Source organism: Protopterus annectens, chromosome 12.part0, assembly GCF_019279795.1.
Source record: "Protopterus annectens isolate FY-2018-M chromosome 12.part0, PAN1.0, whole genome shotgun sequence".
Classification (NCBI taxonomy): domain Eukaryota; kingdom Metazoa; phylum Chordata; order Ceratodontiformes; family Protopteridae; genus Protopterus; species Protopterus annectens.
In genome coordinates, this window is record NC_056746.1 from 839,665,689 (window position 1) to 839,682,918 (window position 17,230).

Sequence of the window (17,230 nt, forward strand, 5' to 3'; positions counted from 1 at the left end):
ATTAGGTCCCCTTCTGTTTTCTTTGTTTATCAATGACCTCTACCAAATAGTTCCACAAGCTACATGCATTCAATACGCAGATGATTCCACATTCATTTGCTCAGCCACAACAGTACCTAATCTTCACTCCCTTACACAACACATATTTAACTCCGTTGAAGAATGGTTTTCCCAACGCTGTCTCCTACTTAACCCCAAAAAAACTAAACTCCTCCTCTTTACACCCTCCAGTAAATCTCCTCATATAGACTTTACAATATCATCTAAAAATGGCACACCTATATCTCAAGACCTCATGACTGAACTATTAGGAATTACCATAGATAACAACCTTAACTTTGATACACATATAAACAACACCTTGAAAAATACTAACAAAAAATAGGCTCTCTCTACTGAATCAAACCTTTCCTCACTCCAGACTCTAGAATTACTATTGCTCAAACCCACCTTATCTCTCCCCTCCTCTATGCCTCCCCCATATTAACAAACCTATCAAAAAAAAATCTTCTTAAATTAGAGAACTCTTACCACAATATAGCAAGATTTGCTACAGGCAACCCATTCAAAACCCACCATTGTATCAATCTAAAACTACTAGGTTGGCTTGAATTTCAGCACCAGCTTAAAATCAATCAATTAACCATTGCCCATCAAATTCTGCATCAACCTGACAAAACACCTATACTATCTACCCTTATCCACCCCTACCATAACCTAAAATCCCTAAGATCTGCACACAAATTTCTTGTAAATATTGACAAATCAAACAACAAAGCTGGTGATTCCCTCTTTTCCAACACTGTTGGAAAACATTGGAATCTGCTCCCCTCTAAACTTACCACTATTCCCTCGAAATCTTCTTCAAAAAGAAAATTAAACTCCACCTCAAATCTCAATGGATGTGCCCCTGCACACTAATCCTGACTAACACCTCTATGCCATCAGACAAATCCCTTCATCCTATAACCCTAACCCCCTCTTATCTTACACACTCTCCCTTTTATCCTCCCCTTCAAACTACTTAATAAAAAAAAAAAAAAAAAAAAAAAAAAATTATATTGTTAAGCTTTTATATTGTTAACTGTATAACCTTGCTTGTAATTTTTTTTGGCTCATTTTTGTGTGTACTCTTTGCATATTGTTTTCCCTTACTTTCTTGTAATATAGTAAATGTACGTCTTCTTAAACTCTGGAGCTTAACTCCTCGGGCCTCTACTGAAAATGGACATGTATCCAGCTAGACTAGCCCGGTCAACAAATGTAAAATAAAAATAAATAAATAAATAAATAAATAATTGTTTCAGTTGCTATGATTATTTAAGGAAGTGATGTGACAGTGCTAATTTTCTCTGATGAAGTCCCTTTTTACCTGTTTGGTCATTGTGTGTTTGTTTATACACTTTACTGCTTCATTTGGTCTTTTGGACTGCATTTTTCACTTGACGAACTATCTGTTTTTACTTGCTAAAGATAAAGACAAGAGTAAATCAGCTGATACTGACTCTTGACAAATGTCCCTTGATAAGATCAAAGAGCTGCTCCTGTGTTATTAGCTGTAACTCATAAAGTTATGTTTGTCAGGTTGTTGCTAAAGCAATGCACAATTTTTTTAAGAAATACTGTATAATGTACTTTTGGTATAGGAGGTGCAGTTTTTTTGTAAAGGAATTACTGAGATGGTATGGTGAAAATTCTTTTACTGCAGTTAGTGTACTCATGTTTAAATAATTGTCCTGGGTTTACTTTGGAAACATTTAGTGCATCATAGTGATTTTTATACCTTTCCAGAATGTTTTGAGGTTTGCATTTGTAATTTTTGCAGATTAACAAGGTAACAGGCTTTAACTATGTTGGTGCTGATTTTAGAAATTGTTTTTAAATAGTAATGTGTTGCACCTTCTTGTTTAATTTCAGGTGATACTCTGTCTGCCAGCTTTAGCTGTTCTTACGCTAAAGTTCCTAAAATAATTTTTATGATGTGAAATTGTTTTTGTATTAAGAGGAAGAAGATTCTGTCCTGGATAGGAGTTACAATACTGTAGAATGCAGAAAGGACTGATGTAGGGTTGTTCTCCATGTAAACTGGATCCAGTCAGTGTTTTCTAGTTCATTGGTAATTACTGGTTCTGATGATGTGGGACTAGATCTAATGCAAATTAATATAGCGAATACTTTATGTGCCTTTTAGTGACCAAAATGAAAGTATTATATAATGGCCACATTGAAATGAGTAAGTATGGTAAAGATTTTATTTAATCTGGAATGCTCGTTTAACTACACCTAAAAGTGTACTTTTCTAGAGTTAAGATTTGGAACTGTTGGTTCATTCATGCCTGACTAAGGTTGAGTAAAGACATCTTTTTTTTATTGCCAGAGAGTCTATACTGAGGTCACTGCTTATAATGAAATTGTGGCATTGGGACAGGTTTTCTATATGTTTTATTGTCCTTCTCAAAATTACTAGAAGAAGAAGGAGGTACATAGATGACTTTAGCCTGCCATCTTTGTGTGGCTTGAAGAACTAAACAGCTAGGAGCTGAGTCTCTGGTTGTGTTACTTCATGCTATTAGACTAAGGAAATTGTTTACAGTTTTGTGCTCAATGAAGAGTATCCTCTGCCTTGTATCATACATCATCTGTTATCATTATTGTTTTACTTAGGGACTGTGAAGCACAGTTTTCAGATTTTAGCCAAGTGTATATCTTGCTTTTTGGGATTTTGCTCAGTTAACCAAGATCCTAGGAAACTGTATTTGATATAAACATTACCAAAATGTATGGAAACAGTTGAGTGGAATGTATTCTTACTTGAATGAAATCGGGAACTATCTTTTTATTAGTGCTAAATGAGCATTAACTCTGAAATCTTTATTAATTTTATTGTTATAGAATTTTTCTATAGTAGGTACATAGTATTATATAATAGATTATTTATTATAGAAGGAATAATGTAGGTAGGTAAATAAGCACAGTGAATGTTGCTTACTCATCAGGAACAAATAATGCCTAATTTTGAATCTTTAGTGTTGACAGTGAATTTGCTAAGATTTATCATCTTATTTAGTTTTGTATTAATGATAACTGGGACAAACATTGTTATTATTATTATCATTGTTATTATTATTGTGACAATAGAAGGTACTACCAGCCATGCCAGGAGAAGCAGGGGCAGTTGATGTATGACTTGTGCCAGCACAGCTAGCTGAAATTTTGTAAATAATTATATGTCATTTGTACATCAAACTGATTTCTAGATGCTTGTGCTGAAAATGTATTTCTGATGTTTGCTTGTGTTAAAATGTAGCAACAGTGCATCCCGCTGGAATGAAAAAAATGCACATGTATTATTGTGACTGAATTAAATGTATGTGATTTACTAGAGGATACTGGGACAGCATAGGTTAACCAACTAGCTTACTTTAAGAAAAATTAGGAAAATGTAAATGAGCTGTTAAACCACTAAAATGGTACCTGACAGTGCTGAATAGGACTGGAGATGGCTTCAAAGGGGGATAGTGTGAGAACCTAGAGTCAGGTGACCAGATGAGTTCATTCTGCAAGCCATCTTGGATGTTATATTTTAAAGGGAGTGATCTCTGAGTATTGACTATTCTATTTTGGGGAATCTGACTAGGAAGACTACTCACGTATTTCATTGTGTCTTGCTCTATCAAGTAAGCTATTAGGGAATAGTAATTCTCCTAGATTCAGTCAGGAATATAGTGAAGCTTAGTTTAGAGATTGTTCTCTTTATTTGTATGAGTCTGTCCATCAATGTTATTTTCAATATTCCTTGTGAACTGAACTCTGTGGTTTACTATAAACATATATTTAGTATTTTCTTATTCTTTTATTATTTATTATTAAATATATTTAAACTTTTCATTGTGGCTAGTCCTTGTAGAAAGTATTTAACCTTTAAGAGTGTTTATATTTATTTGGTGGTGCTATGTGGGACACTCCTGAAGGCCTAGCTGTCTTGGTCAACTACTACCATTTATATTAGTATTAGTATTATACAGTATAATTGGATACCCTTCAAGTAGCTTATTGTGGAGTGTCTGGGTGGCAGTGATAACTACCTTATACTCTGAGCAGAAGGGGACACAGCAGGTAAAGAGTGAATAGTTACATTTCAATGCAACATATTATAGTTGCTCTAGTGTGGAGATGCTTAATACTGCATAGAATTTGATAGGTTGGTTTATAGCTACAGGCATTCTGTTAATTATATTATAGCAGATGCCATCTTATATCAAAGTACAAAAAGATAATTAGTGATGTAATGCACTTTAAAGTATTAAATTGTTTTGACCTTGAAACAGATCAATGTGTTTGCCAAACACCCATAACATACATAATAAGGACCTATGTGCGATCAATGGAAAAATATGTGAGCAGAATAAAAGCTGAGCGCCTAGAGTATTAAGCTACCTCTATATCTCCAACTCTAACTGTCTAACTATCTACATAATTTACAAAAGGAGTGTAAACTCATTTTAGTCCATTTGAAGTTCAAATCAAGAAAAGCAAAAGTGAGGTGCTACTCGGGGCAAGTCTTCAATTAAAACAAAAATATGTTACTAATGCATTTTACAAATGTAAAGTAAAGGCTAAACGTAACATTTCCACTTGAAGAGAGGGAACAGAGAATCGCCTCTCTATATATGTCCATGTAGAAAAATATATATATCAGGTGGTGTTGCTGTTGGTGAAAGGCTGTAAAAAGATGAGAAGAATGAGAAGAGGATAATAGAAAACAAGAGTGATAATAAGAGGGAGAGAAAATAGTCTGTAAATAATGAAGATGAAATTAACACAGCAGGTAATAAAGGCAGACAGATAAGAATAAGGAATCACTTTGAAGAAAATAAACTAAACGAAATAAGGAAAGCAAGGAAAATTAAAATGTTTGGGGACATCCAAGTGGAGTAAAAGTAGTGAATCTTTTATTAAGACCACATGCCTGCTGGGAGACAAAACTCTTCAAATTAGTTTCAGTGTTTCTTCTGTGATCAGTGTAAGTATGTACTACATACTGCATGATGGATTGTAGCATGTGAAGAAATTAACATCGGAGCCAATTAATGCACTGAAAACTGTCTATGTTCACAGGGTGCACTCACAAACTAACAGTAATGGAGTATCAGAAGCAAAAGTTATGGCAAATCAGCATTTTTAAAATATTGGAAAATAGTTTACATAATGAGTTCAAAATTTTCTTTGAGCTACAGAAATTGTTCTCTGACACATGTATGAAAATTAACAGCACTACTATTCATGACACAATCAGAAGAAATGCCACTACAGTTAAGGTTTAGTGAAAAACAATAAGATAAATGGCAAAGCCAAGATATAGTGTTACATGCTGCAAAATTTTAAATGTCACCATTTTAAAAAGCTTTGTTATGTTACTTTATGAATACAAGAGGTATGACTATTTTCACATGTGGCATAGTTGGAAAGTGTGCAACTGCGCAAGTAACCAAAAAGGGGATGCAAGTATTTTAGTAATTGTAGACAGGGGTAAAAAGATATGTGCATTTGTGTGCATGCAGTTGTGTAGTTTTTTTTTTTTGTGTGTGTGTGTGTGTGTGTGTGTGTGTGTGTGTGTGTGTGTGTGTGTGTGTGTGTGTGTGTGTGTGTGTGTATTTGCATGCTCGTGTTTGAGAGAGAGATCGAGAGAGGGAGATTTGGGAGAGAGAGAGAAATAGAGAGAGAGAAAACATGAAATGTTTCTTAGATGTACATTTTCTTAGCTTCATGTTCATTATACAGTTATTACATTTGCCCTGCTTTTGAGATTCATTTTATACAGACTATGCTGAATATAGGAAAATCAGCACATTGTGGAAATTGTAGATACGGCACACTGTGACTCATAATTGCAGGTGTCTTTTTGATCTGCCTGGCTCCTTGTTGTGATGTACAGCAAATTGTCCCATCTCAAACTTAGCATACTCAATGTCTGTTGCAAGTGGGTCTGGCTGCACAAAAGCAAATGAAGGGTTTTAACAGCCATAGCACACAGTGTTTGTGTGTGTGTGTGTGTGTGTGTGTGTGTGTGTGTGTGTGTGTGTGTGTGTGTGTGTGTGTGTGTGTATGTGTGTGCACCCGAGTGAGTATAAACACAGAGACATACATACATACATACATGTTTCAGTAGCTACATACTGAAGAACAACTCCAACTAGAAACTGTTATTGTATGTTACTGCATGTTGGTAACACTTTACATGATGAAGTTTGCAAATGTCAATGCATATAGTGCTAGTCTGGTCAGAAAGGTCCTATGAGAAAAATGTAAAAATATTTAACCTGTCCTTATTTTTAGACATTTATTATTCTATTCCCTCAGTGACAGTTTATTGTTAAAATTGTATTTTTTATTATATTTATCTATCTTTCATTTGTAACTGGGCAAGCATACCTGTCACTAGACCTTTTTCAAGTCCAACCCTTGACTATGAGGGGAAGGATAAATATAATATACATTTTTAGACAATATAGCCAATCAACACTGAGTATATGGTAGGTTGCAGGAAAATGGAGCACCTGGTAAAAACCTACTCAGACAAGGGGAGAACATGAAATCTCCATATAGAAAGTGACCAGAAGTGAAGTCTGAACCCCAGACCCTAGAGCTGTGAGCTAGAGAATACTAAGCAACAATATACATAACGGGAGAGCAAAATATGTTGACAGAAGAAGTCAGTTTAAGAATAAAACATTAACTTCGGTATCTTGTAAACCAACAACATGAGAGAATAAAGGTATGTCACTACGAAAGAATAATATATAGCTTAACTCATTTAGATTTTTGTCACAAAAGAGAACTGTTCAAGAAACAAAACTTTCAAGCAGGGTGAAAGTGATATGTATCATTTGTTTAAAAATGGTCTACACTAGGTGTATTTGTATAGCAGATTAAACATATGACAATCTGTTATTTGAAAAGGAGCTCTGCAGATAAGGTTAAACGGTCATAAGATTACTGGTAAGATTTGAATGTGCACTGAGAAAATATGCGTTACTTTACTGATAATGTGGTGTCACCTCGTTTAGAGCAAACAACAGGATCTACACAGAGAAAAATATGCTCATGCTACTGTAAAGAGCTGATTTACAGAAAAAATAAATTGGTAATTAAAACATTAATAAACTCATTAATTGTTAAAAGGGCTTGCAGTACACGTATCTGTGTATATGTACTTAAAGCTTATTAAAAAGGCAGACAGTATTACAAAACAGAAAAAAGAATAACATCCGTATCAAACAGCTTCAGTGTGTATCTGTAGTGTAAGCAATAGACAAAGAAGTGATACACCCCTTCTAAGTTTTGAGATGGTATCACCAAACACTTGTTAACTCAGTGTGCCTATAATTCTATACAAGTTTGTGTTATGCATCAGATGAAAAATTACCTGTTGGATCTATTATGTTTTCTTTGTGGTTTACATTTGTCACTCAATCTGTGCAGTATTGTTGAGTCTTTTAGGACATGATACTGTCCAATGCTCTTTAAGTGTAAGAAAAGGGTATCTAAAAAAATCAGGAAAATAAGAATTTGTTTGAAAAGGCTTAAACCATAAACATAGCTGCATCTAGAACTAGGAAGTAGCCTGTAAAATCTGTCCAGTCCTACATTATTTAGTGTAGATTATGAATAATGGGGGTACTGCATACAGACATACTCAGATGCTGTTCCTTTTCTGTTTCCTAATATAAAGATGCAGTTTCCTGAAGTGTTTCCAAATACACAGATCTAACTTCCTGTAATTTTCAAATATTGACAACAATAGCAGCCAAACACTGGAAATGTAACAACTGAACCACAAGGCGTTAGTAACTGCTGCTAAACGCCGGATGCGTAAACTGTAGTAGTTCCAAGCTAACACGATAAAACTTGCACGAATGGGTTATTCACTTCAGTTGTAAAAAAACATTTATTGCACACAACAAATTAAGCGCTTTCACCTACATCCAACGTAGGCTTCATCAGAATCAAATTCTGATGAAGCCTACGTTGGATGTAGGTGAAAGCGCTTAATTTGTTGTGTGCAATAAATGTTTTTTTACAACTGAAGTGAATAACCCATTCGTGCAAGTTTTATCGTGTTAGCTTGGAACTACTATAGTTTACGCATCCGGCGTTTAGCAGCAGGTGCTAACGCCTTGTGGTTCAGTTGTTACATTTCTAATTTTCAAATATATAAATCTAATCTACACATATGTAAATGTCATCATAGTTTATGTCAGTATTGTGTATATATGTGTATGTGTGTATATGTGTGTGTGCGTGTTTGTGTGTGTGTGAGGCCGAGATGTCATAAGTAGTGGTTGTATTGAATGGAAAGGCTTTTCAAAGGTAATATACAGTTGGGGGTTAGGGACAGGATTAACATGCATTTGTAAAGTGGAGTAGGTGGGCAAAAACACATTACTAATGCATGATAATTCTAACCCTATCTCAGGTTCCCTGCCCCCCACCCTTTCATCTTACCTTAGAAAAACCCTTCTGGTAATACTACCACTATTCAGACAAATTATGTATGATGGTATTATTTCTTTTTCTTTTTATCCATATTGATAGCAAATGGAGACTGTAGGTCTTTTTTTATGACAAGTTTAATGTAGATTGTATGTTTTTATTTTTTGGCATTGTGTGTTCAGGACTTTTAAACTGTATTAATTGCTGTCAGCTTTTGCTGTATTATTAAATATACATATAGATTTTATATATATATATATATATATATATATATATATATATATATATATATATATATATATATATATATATATATATATATATATATATATATATATATATATATACACACGTATATAATAGTCTAGTATTTTAGAGCAACACAGTTAAGGCTCTTAACATATCACAAGCAGAAAACTATAATTCAAATTGGAAAGCAATGATGCTGACACAGGGATAAAGCTCAAGAAATAATGTGAGATTGGAACTTTGGATGCAGACTCTTAAGGGGAACAACCAAAATCACACAGCATATTATATTCATAAAATAGCAGGGAGTGTTCTAAGAACCAAAGCAGCACGAGAATGGAGAAAAGAGATTTTGCCGATAGGGTTGACTGTGGTCAGGGATACAGATAATAGGCAAGAGGGAGCTGGAATTTATTGGAGAAAACTGGCTAAGGAACCAAGGTATTTGGAGCAAATAACTAGAAAGGGAAAGGTAATAGAATGGGAGGAGGACAATAATTTATTTGAACTGCAGGTTAGAGATTGCCTTCCCTATTAAGGATTGATATCAGAATATAGGCAAAGAGAAAGAAATAGGGGGGTCCTAAATGAAAGACCAGCACTGGTAGAGTTTTTAGTAGAATCTAGAACAGAAGTTGCCATTAAAAAAGGAATAATTAGTACAGCATAGAAAATCTTGCACGATAACTATAAGAATCAATCAGAGGATGTTAGAAAGGATTGGGAAGAGAGACTGGATCATGAAAGGAGTCACATCTATATCAAGAGAGGTCATTGTGCCCCTATACTCTTCCCTTATCAGCCCCATAATTGAGTACAATGCCCCATTTGGGATGTACCTTACCCGACACCTGCAGCAGTTAGAAAGACCCCAAAAGTACCTCACCAAGAGGATCAAGGGTCTCAAACATATGTCATATGCTGCCCGGCTGAAGAAACTCCAGCTCTATTCAGTCGCATACCGCCTACTCAGAGGCGATCTATGCCTGACGTACAAGGCCATGTCCAATCTGGAATTAATGGACATGCTCCACCTCAGAAAATCCAAATCCACCAGAGCCACGAGAGCGAGAGATTTGAACCTCAGCACAGAAATAAATAGGACGTGCTGGAGGGACAGATTCATAACTCAGAGGCTCCCTACACTCTGGAACAGAATCCCAGTCCATGTTAGGCAGAGCCCCTCACTGACTCTCTTCAAGAGAAATCTTGACGAGTGGATGGGAGATCGTAGGTTTACCCCGGGGGTCATCTCTGTGTCACTATTAGACAGAGGCACAGTAAACTAAACCCTAAATGGGCATAGTATTCTCATTCCAAGGGGTGGCAAAAGCCACACACACTCTGGCTAGGCTTATAAATGCCCTAGGGCAGATAGCCTAGTATGAACCTATGAACCTAGGATAAGCAATTCACAAAGAAACAATGGGGGATATATGTATATCTCCCAAATATGCAACAAAGTCTAGAAGATTTAGGATCTTTGCCTGGAAGTGTTTACATTGGTATTTTTATACCCCAAGTAGACTCCAAATAATTTTTCATCAGGTGGACAGCAAATGTTGGAGGTGTGACAGGTAAGAAAGAGATATCTGGGAACATATTTTTTTGGAGTGTAAATGAGCTGGCAGACTTTAGGGATTCTCTGCAGTCCACTGTGTCGGAGAAGCTGGGTGAGCAGATTGGACTGACTGGGGAGATGATTTTTTTTTGTTATGCTAAAGAATTGGAATTGCCCAGACACAGTAAAGCCTTGCTGACTCTAATTATGGCGGCTGCCAAAAAAGCAATTACTAGAAAATGGAAATAAAAGTATAAAAACAACTTTAGTAGAAGTAATGAATATAGTAACATAAAACAACTGGAACTGGGATCTTTAGAAAAGGGAAGGACCAAACAACAAAGGAAAAATGGGAATTGTGGGAACAATATATGCAGAGCAGGAACAAGGTTTAAGAAGCAGGGTTTGAATGAGCCATATAACGCTTAACTGACAATGACTGGATGGTTTATAAGTGATGTATAATGTTTGCAACTACAGTTGTTTCAATGGTGTCTGTTATGTAAACTGTTTGCAACTAAAGTGGTATCATTTTCTATGTTTTTCATTTATATAAATGTAAGATTGCCTTTGTCATATGTGAAAATTGAATAAAGATGTTTGGAGGAAAAAAAAATGTTCACCGGTAAAGGAACCATTTGGCCACCATGGGGAAGTTTACCCTTTTTCCCACTATAGTCCGATCTCGAAGTTGGTATATTGAGTTAGGGGTGTGTGGGGGTCAAAGCCCCCCACTTTGGTGGGTTTTACTTGCTTTGTTGTATGTATTTTGTCCTGGTGGCCAAGTGGTTCCTTTCCTGGTGAACGTTTTTAATGGTTTAACGATTTGCAGATATGTGGTTTCGATATTGTCGTCTCAATGTTTTGGGATTTGATTTAGTGGTATTTCAATATTTTGAAGTAGACCCATAGATGGAAAGATATTATATAGATTTATTTATTTATTTTACATTTGTTAACCGGGAAAGTCCAACTGGATACATATCCATTTTCAGTGGAGGCCTGGGGAGAAAAGCTCCAGAAATACAAGAATAATTTAACAAATACAGTTAAAAATATAATACCAACAGTTCAGATAACAATTAATACAAAGAAAGATTGCAGGAGATAATAAACTGAGACAAAATTAGGGAATAAGTTTGGATAGTAAGGTGCAGGGAGCAATATAATAACTGAGTAGAAATGCCAGAAGAAATGAGGAAGAGAAAAATATAAAGCAATGAGCATAATAGAGAGGTAGCCTGAGGAGGGAGAGTAACCTGGGCTAGAGCAGGAACATAGCCAGTGGTTGGTGAACTAATTTTTGCTGCAATCTTTAATTTTGTTAGAGGTGGTTCGAGGGTTAAGTCAGGAGGAAGTGAGTTCCAAATTTTTGCTATGTTACTGGAGAATACTGTGTGATTGCAGGATTTACAAGTTTTTACCATTAATTTATCAATAGATCTCAGTGGTCTGGTACTGATGTAAGGGGTAATTAAAGGTTATATACCCAGAAATCTGTCTGGTCTAGATTTTGACAGTGATGTGTGCAACAGGAAGCCCCTGTAGTGAATCTAGCAATATGGTTGTAGCAGACAGTTAATTTATTTAGTTCGATTTTGGAGAGGTTAGTGAGAATGGGGGAGGCATACAGGAGAGTGGGAAGTAGGTGGGTGCATGCTGTGTTGGTTCTGGCCAAAGGGGTTAAGAAGGCTTTGTTTCTGTATAGTGAGCCCAGTTTTTTATTTTTTTTTTAATTATTTGGTTAACATGAAGGTCAAGTTTCAGACTATTGTCAATTAGTACCCCAAGTAGTTTGGTGTGGCTATCAGGGGATATTATGGTACTGTTGTTAGATTTGATTCTGAAGGTGACCTGAGGGGAGTGATGGGTTTGGGAGAACAGCAATAACTTGGTTTTGTTAGCATTTAGTAGTAGATGTCTGCTAGAGAACCAGCTTTCGACTAAGTTAAATGTTTTCTGGGTCTGGAACTGGAGTTCTGGGAGGGAGTTGGCTGAGCAGAGCAAAGTAGAGTTGTCTGCGTATTGTATACAGGTAGCTTCAGGGGTGGCTGATTGTAGATCATTAACAAAGATTGAGAATAGTAGAGGACCTAATATGGAGCCTTGTGGAACTCCTAATGTAACAGGTAGAAGGTTGGAGAGTCTACCTTGTTAGTTCACTGCCTGATTTCTTCCTGAAAGGTAATGTTGAAACCAGTTGAGAGTATGATTATGTAAGGAAAGTTTATGAAGAGAGAGTATTAGTTTTTTATGACTGACCATACTGAAAGCTTTAGAAAGGTATAAAAAGAGAGCCAGTGAGGTTTTACCTTTGTTGTTATTCTGGTTGATGGTGTCTGTGAATGATAGCAATGCTGTTATGGTGCTATGATGGGGTCTAAAGCCATGTTGTGAGTTTGTGAGAAGTTTGTTCTGGATTAGGTAGTGCATAAGCTGGCTATGAATACACTTTTCCATGATTGTGGCTAATGGTGAGAGGATGGCTTTGGGCCTATAGTTGGATAACTCTAAAGAGTTTCCACCTTTATACAGATGTATGACATGTGATACCTTCCAGATGCTGGGAATGGTGGCTTCAGTGATTGTCCTATTTATTAGGATCAAGATAGGGATAGCAATGACATCAGCTGCCAATTGTAAGTATTCAGCTGGGAGCCAGTCAGCAGCAAGGGTAGTTGGTTTAATTTTAGTCAAGAGTTTTCTAATGTAACTAGTGGGGACAGGTTGTAAGCTAAAGGTCTTCTCGTCACTGGTGACATTTTGTTCCAGACCATCAGTAGAGGTGTCTGTTTGCTGTTTGTCTAGGGTGAGTATGGTATCAGTAAAGAAGTTATTGAAAGTATCTGGTAGATTGACAGTGCTAGTCCCGGCGGGAGAAGAGGGGGTTGGTGTGGTAACATTGCCAGGCCTTAATATTTTATTTATACCTGCCCAGAACTTTTGTAGTTGATTTTGATGCTTAGTTAGTATGTTATGGAAGTAATCTCTTCTGTCTTTTAGAACAGCTCTTTTTGTGTAATTCCTAAGTTGTCTGTAGTAGAGCTGGTCAGTTACAGATTTGGTGGTTCTGCATTTGGCCCAGGTTGAGTTTATTTCAGAAATCTCTATTTTGGTACTTTTAGTAAGCCAAGGTGGTGTTTTAGGTTTAGCTCTGGAAGTATGTGGGGGTGCATGTGAGTCTAGGATAGAGGGAAAGGTGGAATTAAAGTAGCTTGCAGCTTCATCTAAAGGCAAATGGTGGAGTATGGTCCAGTTACAACGAATTACACCAGATTGGAAGCTGTAGGGATTGAAATTATTTTTATTCCTTATTGTTTGATAAATGGGCTGATGGATTTTATAAGTTTTGTTTTTTATGATAAAGATGGGGAGGTGATCACTTAAGTCAATTGGGAGGGTCCCGAGATATAGTTCTGAGGTTGTTGGTTAGTGAGTATCCAGTCTAGGGCACTTCCTTTGTTACTCTTTTTATTGATTCTAGTGGGAGATTTTATTAGTTGGGAGAATCCATATAGGTTAATGTGGGTGGTTGGGGTTTGTGAGGAACATAGGTTCCAGTCTATGTTAAAATCCCCTAGAATAATAGTTTCTTGGGGATTAGCGTTAGACAGTCCATTGAGAATACCTTCTAAAGTACCTATATTGTTACCTGGGGGAATGTATCCACAGACAATATTGATATGTTTTCTATTGTTAATTTTAATTTTGGCAGTTAAGATGTCTGCGTTATTGTATGTGGGAAGGTCAGGGGCTACTTTGATCATTTCAAGGGTGTTTTTATATATAAGTGCTACCCCTCCGCTCTTTTTGCCTATACGGTCCGACTTTAGAATGTTATAGCCTGGAGGGAGAATTTAATTGTCTGTTATGGCAGGATTTAGCCAGGTTTCTGAAAGACCAAGAATGTCTGGGTTATAGGTAGCTAGGGAGAGCATGTAAGTCCTGTAGTTTGTTTTTAATGCTTCTAATGTTCAGCTGAATTTCCATGAGATTAGATAAGGATCTTTGCTGGAGGTAGATGGGAACAGTGGGATTGTTGAATCTGCAGGTGTTAATTAGTGGGCCTGGGTTAGGGTGAATGTCTCCATCCTTTAGAATTGTAGCCTGGATACTTGCTATAAGCTTGGTTAGTTTGAGAATTAAGTATAGACAGCATCTAGTTTTAGTAGAGGTAGGTAAATCAGAAGATAACTTTGTAACTTCATAGAATGATAAAATATACAGCTACTATTTCTAAATTTTTTGACAAGTGAACTTGGTAGATGAAAATCAAAAAATACAGAGCTGCTTGCTGTATGAGCAGTATAAGACACCTCCATATAAAGGAGAAATTACCTTTTAGTGAGAAATCGATGCTAGCGTCTTTTGAATCTGTGTAAAGTTGTGGCTGTTTTTTCTGTCACAGAGGATGTTGTCTTTCACTGTTATGACCTCTACTTGAATGATTTCTGAGTATAAGACTCTGCATGGAGAAAGATTATATATTTTTCAAACCTTTACTATTTGCACACAAACTCAAATGCTTATGAAACCTGGTATTGCAACTTACAATGAACTCAGTGACATACTTTTGTGTTTTTCGTCATGAGCCTTATAACCAAGGTCAGACATTTCTTTATATGTACATGTATGTGTGTATGTTATTATACATATGTAACAAATTACAATGGTACAGGACAATATTAAGTTTAAGAATTACAGACAGATCACTCAACTTGTTTCTTTATACATTTCTTTAAGTATCTGACGGGGACTGGCTTACAGTTCCATTTCCTCTAATGACTAAAAACCAGGCTAAGCAAAACTTTGACATGTAGAAAAGTAAGTTAACAATGTAAAAAAGTACAGAAAAAGCAATAATATGAATGACTAGCTGGTTTAAGTGTTTCATGTGAAATAATGAGAAAATGAAGCCACCACCTGGTTCTGCATCTATACATAAGAAAAAGTATTAGGTTGAAGGGAAAGGAAAAAGGAAAAAGAAAAGGCTGTCCTAGGTTTATGCTGCTGAGAGGGGCATTACTAGTATGGCAAATGAGGGCACTGAAGCTAAACAAGGAATACGAACCTAATTATGAAACTGCATAGTTCTTCATTGTTAAAAACTTTATCTGGTGAATTTGTCTAGGAAACCATGGTTAACATTTTATAGTAGGGCATGAACAACAACGATCAAGCTCTGATATTTGGAAAAAGACAAATCAGTTAAGTGCTATTATAGTGCAAGACACAAATCAAAGGTTAAGCACTCCCTACATAACTTGTTACGGTCAGGTATCATGCTAGGTATTTGCTAGAATAACAAAATGTATGCGTTTTACATTTTCTAAAGAAAATAAAGTTTGAAACTCAAATGCATGTCATTATTTAGTGACTTCAATCCTCAGAGATTTATCTGAAAACCTAACATTTTATGAGAAACAAACCAAACATATGAGGCAAAAATATAGATATTCTGAGAAAATCTGGACAGTTGAGAGGCATGAAAGGTGAGTGTAAGCACAAGAGACTATGTTACACTGTCTTTCTGACAGCAATCGCTAAGTGGTTTACGGCTTTGAAAGCTGGTAAGATACTTAGCATTTTTTTTCTCAGTCTTGAAGTGAATTTCTTGGAATCCATGTCTTGAACACACAAGAAGCAGGTTAAGATAGGCAAGCCAATTATAATCTACTACATTTGTGCTTTTAGTAGAATGTTTAGTTTGATCTGCAGCATTATTTAAAAAAATGTCATGTAGCAGATACTAGACCTATTTGTCTTGGAATACACATAACTAGTTTTTACTATTACAAATAAAAACAGCACAATATTTACCATAGTCAAAGTAGCCTTATTTTATCTTTGATTAGCTGGCATTTAGCTCACTAAATGATGACATCACTGCAGAAATGTGTCTACTCCTTTTCGACTGCCACTTCTAAGAATATGACCATTTATACAATGTAGTCACATTTCATTTCTTGGCACTTTACAAAGTCTTTAAACTCAAACATGAACACTTCTCCGATCTGAGACCTTAATTCAAGGTTTATGTGACAAAAAACATAGACTGTTGTGCAGGAAAATACAAAAGATATAAATCACTGACAAGTGAAGGCAGCTTATACCTACACTGCAGCTAGGAACAGCAGCACAATATGGTGTGCTCAATTCATCAGTAAGATACTATACAAGCAAGGCATGCAGAGAGGAAGAGGAAGGGTGAAGGCATTCTAGGCGCTTACGTATGGAATAAAAGAGATATAAGTGAGCAGTAGTAAATGAAGTGTAGAAGTTGTTGGAGTCAATATGGCTTAAATAACTATGGGGAGAAACTTGGTTGAGAAACTCACATTACATTTGCTTGATTGCTGAAGGAAAAGACACATCTAGTTTGCTTTTAAATTGCTTTTCACATTCTATCTCATCACCAGCATTCTCTTTTTCTCCACTTGTAGGGCGACAATCTAGTTTGATAATAACATCAGGTAACTGTGAGAATGCTGGGGTCAGGATGACAGTTAAATGGAAGTGGTGCATTCTGGTAGAATGCTTGTAGAGTACTCAAGGGGTAGAGTAGAGGACTATATGGGGTAGACGTTAATCTTAAAACGAGGGTTTGAAGGCTCAAGAGTCAGGCTTGTGAAAATAAGAGACTGAAGGGATGGTGGTGGTGGGCAGCTAACAACACAGAGACAGTGCTGAAGTGGTTTTAAAAAGAAGCAGAGAATGTGCCCTAATAACTCAAGGCTGAGAGAGTCTAATCATTGAATGGAAAGGAAAAGGGAAAAAGCAAGATGGCCACACATAGGTAAGAAAGTCAAAATGAAAGATAAAAGGAGAAGACCAAAACTGTGGATGGAATAGCAGATGGCCTTATATAAGCACATACCTTTACCCACTGAATTAGCAGCAGAATGAACAGGAAGACCAGAGGAGTTG